The sequence below is a fragment of the Budorcas taxicolor genome, chromosome 3 (genome assembly GCF_023091745.1).
Source record: "Budorcas taxicolor isolate Tak-1 chromosome 3, Takin1.1, whole genome shotgun sequence".
NCBI classification, from domain to species: domain Eukaryota; kingdom Metazoa; phylum Chordata; class Mammalia; order Artiodactyla; family Bovidae; genus Budorcas; species Budorcas taxicolor.
The window spans coordinates 9,838,485-9,844,934 of NC_068912.1; positions in this window are offsets into that span (position 1 = coordinate 9,838,485).

A 6,450-nucleotide genomic window follows, 5' to 3' on the forward strand; every position below is an offset into this window, starting at 1 on the left:
ATATGTCAGTGCCACTTTCTCAGTCTGTCCCACCCTTACCTTCCCCCACTATGCCCACAAGTCCGTTCTCTCATCAGTACCACTTTTCTAGATTCCATATATATGTGTTTATGTAAGGTATCTGTATCAGATACTTGTATCAGACCAAGATGTGTCAGTTTTTTGTTTATTTTTGTTTTTTTTTAGTGTACTTTGAAATTGAAATCTCAGGGGCAGAGGCCTCTAGTGAAAGCAGTAGTAAGGCAATACATTTCCTCTCAAGTCACCATGGGCTTTTTACCAGGGAGAGAAAGTGAAAAATGCTGCAGATTTTTCTACATGCCTCTCAGAAAAAGAGAGTGAAGCTGATTTTAAATGAAAAAAAATTTAAAGCTATAGAACATTATTAACTGCACAGCCCACAAGAGAAGAGTTTTACTGGGCGACTTCTGGAAAGTGGGCATAGGAAGAAGCCTGGCTGGTCCAGGCTACGTCAACAGATAGCACTTCTCATGTTCCTCCTGGAAAATAGAAGTGACTGGACTATATTTTCTTCAAGATACATTTCTTTCCTTCTATTAGGCTTTTCCCTGAATTTCTCTTGATTTGTAAACATTTTCTCTCATGTAACTTCTGACTGTAAAATGAAGCTTAAGGACATAATAGGAAGAGGTACAATGAATGGTCACAAATGTGGGCTCTGATGCTAGAGTACCTGGGTTTGAATCCTGGTTTCTTGTTTTAACCTCTCTGTGTGTCAGTTTGCCCATCTGTAAAATTGGGATAATACTGGCTCTTACCGTGTAGGATTGATGTGAAGATTAAATGAGGTATTCCACGCCCACACACAGTAAAGCCCTGGATCATTATATTATCTGTTTATAGGCCTGAAACCATTACAAGATGCTAAAACCAAAGTTAGAAAGGTCCATGCAACAGAAATATATCTGATATTGTGCTAAATTAACTTTGTATATCAAACTTTTAACTCTTAATCCTCCTAGATAAAGATCTGCTCCTATTGTTTCATTTACCACACCACATCCTAATTACCTGATAGCTTACCTGTCTCAACTAGTGAGAGAACAGGGGCTATGTCTGAATAATAGTGAAGGAAATAAAGAGCTACTTAGTGCAGGGAGCCTATGATATATAGCTGATAGCTTATTTTGTATATCAACTGCTACACTGGATGCTGTAAAGTAGAAATTAATTCTTCTAGTTTACATTAAAGCTAAGGGAATAAAAATCTTAGCAAGGATTTGAACTTAGGACTTCTTGTCACCAACTGCCATTCTGGACTCTACCATGAGAATGAGTAGAGTCCATACTTGGACTCTACCATGATGCCTGCTCTGGATTCCCAACACCTGACAATTTGCCTCAGGTATAGCCACACCTGGTACTTTGTTTGACACATAATAGGTGGTCCACAAATATTTGTTGAATGAATATGTAATATTCATATAATGATATCTTCTATAACATATAATGCTATTTTAGAGATACTAAAACTGCAGCTCCATGTAAATGTGTTCACATATTAATTCTGTTGTTCTCTGGATAACCACTCAATTTCATTTGGGAAACACCCACTAAAGAAGCTTGGATAAAAACCATGCCTGCATAGTGGGCAGAACTGCTTTCCTAGAAAACAAGGAATTCAGGTGTTAAGCATTTCTGATGATTTGTTACAAAATGAGAGAGATACAGTGTAAATTTGCACTATTTATGCAACAAGAAAAACAGAAACGAAAGAGGTCAGAATTAGGGAGTTGCGCTACACTATTTCATGGTTAAGAAACAGCTACACACCTTGAGATTTTAATGATCTGCAGTCCAAGTGTGAGGAGACCTTGATGGTTGTTCAAATCAGATTAAAGTGTAAATACATTTTGACAAAGACCATTAGTAAAAGTCTTGAAGTTCTGATTTGAGGAAGCAGAGTAATGACTAGTACATTCTCTAGAGACTTGTAGACTTTGAGAAATTTATTTAGAAGAATGTATAAACAGAACCACTCTTTCTTTGAATGATAATTACTGTCATCACTCTTGCTGGCTGATTGCCCAGTCAGTTTTGAATAGCTTTGCACAAGGTTCTGGGTTTGGATGAATCAACTCTGGGATCTGAAAGTGGTCATATCTTTGCAACTGAGAAATTTTTCTTATGAGATCGTATTGTAGACAAATAATTGCATAAATTATCTGTCAAGGAATTTTTTCAAATACACATAATCACAATGATTAATTTATAATATATATATTTCCAACTATTTATGGATCATTCCTGCAAGGATGTCAGAAATCACCTTAAATTCAGTGTGCCCCCAAATTGAACTCACAGATCTTTCCTCAGCCTCCCCAATTTGCTTTCAGTCTGTTTTCCCTGTGCCAGTTAATGACCTACCAAAATCATAATAGCTGACAGTTATTGAGTGCTTACTATGTACTATTCCCACCCTGCTGTTTTATATATATTCACTCATTTAAAGCCCATAAGAAATATAAAAACTTATCTACCCCAAAGAAAATGCAGCCATCCTCCATTTTGCAAATTAAGAAATTGAGTCACAGAAAGGCTAAGTAATTCAGACAAGCAAATATTAAAAGCTAGAAATCAATTCCTAGCCTTCCAATTCCAAGGGCTGTGTCCTGAATTGCTGTTCTTCGCTGCTCTACCCATCATCAGCTACCAAAAGCAGAGAGCTTTTTTATCTTTGTCTTCTTTCTTTCCTCTTATCACCTCAACTTCCCTGCTATATCTAATCAGCTGTTAGGTTATGTCAGTTCCAGCTCCTTTCTACGGCTTCTCTCAACCACGTCCCCTCAATGTGTCTAATCTTCAAACACATTCTGTCTCTCCATCTCAGTCTCTCAGTTCATTCCTTTAACATTGATTACCTGGGCTGCTATCACATAAAGAGCAATTTTTCTATTGTAAAACAAGGAACTTATCACTTCATTTTCCTGTGGGACCTCACTTCTTAGCAATCTGACCCATAGAGAGTTTCCAGGCCCCTCTCCTGCCTCTTCTCTAGCTCCAGCCACACAGAAATATCATGGATCCATGAACATATCAAATCCTTTCCCACTCCTGTGCTTTTGCCCATGCTGTGTCCTCCACTTGAAATGCCTTTCTCTCCCTTCTATCTCTGGCTCTTTCATATTTCAAGGATCAGACCAAGTATCCTCTCTTTGTGTAGCCTTCTAAAACTTCCCATGCATGCATGCTAAGTCACTTCAGTCATGTGCAACTCTTTGCAACCCCATGGGCTGTAGCCTGCCAGACTTCTCTGTCCATGGGATTTTCCAGGCAAGAATATTGGAGTGGGTTTCCATTTCCTTCTCCACTAAAACCTCCCACCCAAAGCTAAATATATAGCTTCCTGTTTACACTCCTATAACATTTAGTACATAAGTGCATAAAGGTAACATTTATCATATTCTATGATAATTATATAGCAGTGGCATTTTCTCAACTATGTCCCCACCTGGCCAATAAGTTGTTTTGGCTCAGAAGACTTTCTTCCCTTCTTTGTGTCTGCAGTACCTAATTAACCTTGGATCCTTAAAAAAAAAAGAATTAAATTAGTTAACTGATTAATACAAACATGAAGATTATGCTCACCAGTGCCAGCCTCATTAGTATAGTGGTGAGTAGCCCCATTTGTTATGCAGGAGACTGGCATTCAATTCCCCAGTAGGGAGGCAACACACCCTTTGAGGCTTCCCTGGTGGCTCAGACGGTAAAGAATCCACCTTCAATGAGGGAGACCTGGGTTCAATCCCTGGGTTGGGAAGATCCCCTGGAGGAGGGCATGGCAACCCACTCCAGTATTCTTGCTTGGAGAATCCCCATGGAGAGGAGCCTGGTGGGCTACAGTCCATGGGGTCACAAAGAGTCAGACACGACTGAGTGACTAAACACAGTACACATGCTCACTAGCAGTAAATGCTACCTAAGCCTATTTCAGAAGCTACATGCCATGATTGTAACAGGGTATCTTATCTTTTCTCCATGTCATCTTTTATTTCTTGCTTTTGTAAATTTCCATTAATAAAATTATTTACACATTGCAAGTGCCTAAGAAATGAGACCACAGGCTTCATTTCAACAAGTAAACAGAAAAAGTATGTGATGATGCTTTTATTCTTTTTATTATCTTTGTTTTTCACAAGAAAAGAGATAAGGTAAGTAGCTAAAGTAGCAAATGTTCTATTAACAATATGACAAAGTCTCTGTACAGCTGAGAACTCAGACCCTGAGGAGACATAAAGGCACCTTGGGCTGAGGTGAATTCAGAAAGAGAATCGCAAAAATGAAGTTGGATGCAAGAGACATGACCAAGATCCTGCGACAGGATGGAAAATCAGGACACAGGGTACCAGAAACAAGTAACCGGAGTGTAGCAGAGCCATATGGCTAGAGATGGAGCAGGGAGCTCTGCCTTGATCATCCTAGAAACAGAGAAATTGGGCACTTAGTCACATGTTTGGGGCCCATCTCCCTCTAGGACAAAAGTATGTCTTATTCATCTTTCCACTAAAAGCACTCATCACAGAAGCCATTGCCTCAGTTCAGTTCAGTCTCTCAGTCTTGTCTGACTATTTGCGACCCAATGAACTACAGCACGCCAGGCCTCCCTGTCCATCACCATCTCCCAGAGTTCACCCAAACTCAAACCATCGAATTGGTGATGCCATGCAGCCATCTCATCCTCTGTCATCCCCTTCTCCTCCTGCCCCCAATCCCTCCCAGCATCAGAGTCTTTGCCAATGAGTCAACTCTTCGCATGAGGTGGCCAAAGTATTGGAGTTTCAGCTTTAGCATCATTCTTTCCAAAGAAATCCCAGGACTGATCTCCTTTAGGATGAACTGGTTGGATCTCCTTGCAGTCCAAGGGACTCTCAAGAGTCTTCTCCAACACCACAGTTCAAAAGCATTAACTCTTTGGCGCTCAGCTTTCTTCACAGTCCAACTCTCACATCCATACATGACCACAGGAAAAACCATAGCCTTGACTAGATGGACCTTTGTTGGCAAAGTAATGACTCTGCTTTTGAATATGCTATCTAGGTTGGTCATAACTTTTCTTCCAAGGAGTAAGCGTCTTTTAATTTCATGGCTGTAATCACCATCTGCAGTGATTTTGGAGCCCCCCAAAATAAAGTCTGACACTGTTTCTACTGTTTATCCATCTATTTGCCATGAAGTGATAGGACCAGATGCCATGATCTTCGTTTTCTGAATGTTGAGCTTTAAACCAACTTTTTGACTCTCCTCTTTCACTCTCATCAAGAGGCTCTTGAGTTCCTCTTCACTTTCTGCCATAAGGGTGGTGTCATCTGCACATCTGAGGTTATTGATATTTCTCCTGGCAATCTTGATTACAGCTTGTGCTTCTTCCAGCCCTCCGTTTCTCATGATGTATTCTGCATATAAGTTAAATAAGCAGGGTGACAACATACAGCCTTGACGTACTCCTTTTCCTATTTGGAACCAGTCTGTTGTTCCATGTCCAGTTCTAACTGTTGCTTCCTGACCTGCATATAGGTTTCTCAAGAGGCAGGTCAGGTGGTCTGGTATTCTCATCTCTTTCAGAATTTTCCACAGTTTATTGTGATCCACACTGTCAAAGGCTTTGGCATAGTCAATAAAGTAGAAATAGAAGTTTTTCTGGAACTCTCTTGCTTTTTCGATGATTCAGCAGATGTTGGCAATTTGATCTCTGGTTCCTCTGCCCTTTCTAAAACCAGCTTGAACATCTGGAAGTTCACGGTTCATGTATTGCTGAAGCCTTGCTTGGAGAATTTTGAGCATTACTTTACTAGCATGTGAGATGAGTGCAATTGTGCAGTAGTTTGAGCATTCTTTTGCATTGCCTTTCTTTGAAATTGGAATGAAAACTGACCTTTTCCAGTCCTGTGGCCGCTGCTGAGTTTTCCAAATTTTCTGGCATATTGAGTGCAGCACTTTCACAGCATCATCTTCCAGGATTTGAAATAGCTCAACTGGAATTCTGTCACCTCCACTAGCTTTGTTCATAGTGATGCTTTCTAAGGCCCACTTGACTTCACATTCCAAGACGTCTGGCTCTAGGTGAGTGATCACACCATCATGATTATCTGGGTCGTGAAGATCTTTTTTGTACTGTTCTTTTGTGTATTCTTGCCACCTCTTAATATCTTCTGCTTCTGTTAGGTCCATACCATTTCTGTCCTTTATTTTGCCCATCTTTGCATGAAATATTCCCTTGGTAGCTCTAATTTTCTTGAAGAGATCTCTAGTCTTTCCCATTCTGTTCTTTTCCTCTATTTCTTTGCATTGATTGCTGAGGAAGGCCTTCTCATCTCTCCTTGCTATTCTTTGGAACTGCATTCAGATGCTTATATCTTTCTTTTTCTCCTTTGCTTTTTGCTTCTCTTCTTTTCACAGCTATTTGTAAGGCCTCCCCAGACAGCCATTTTG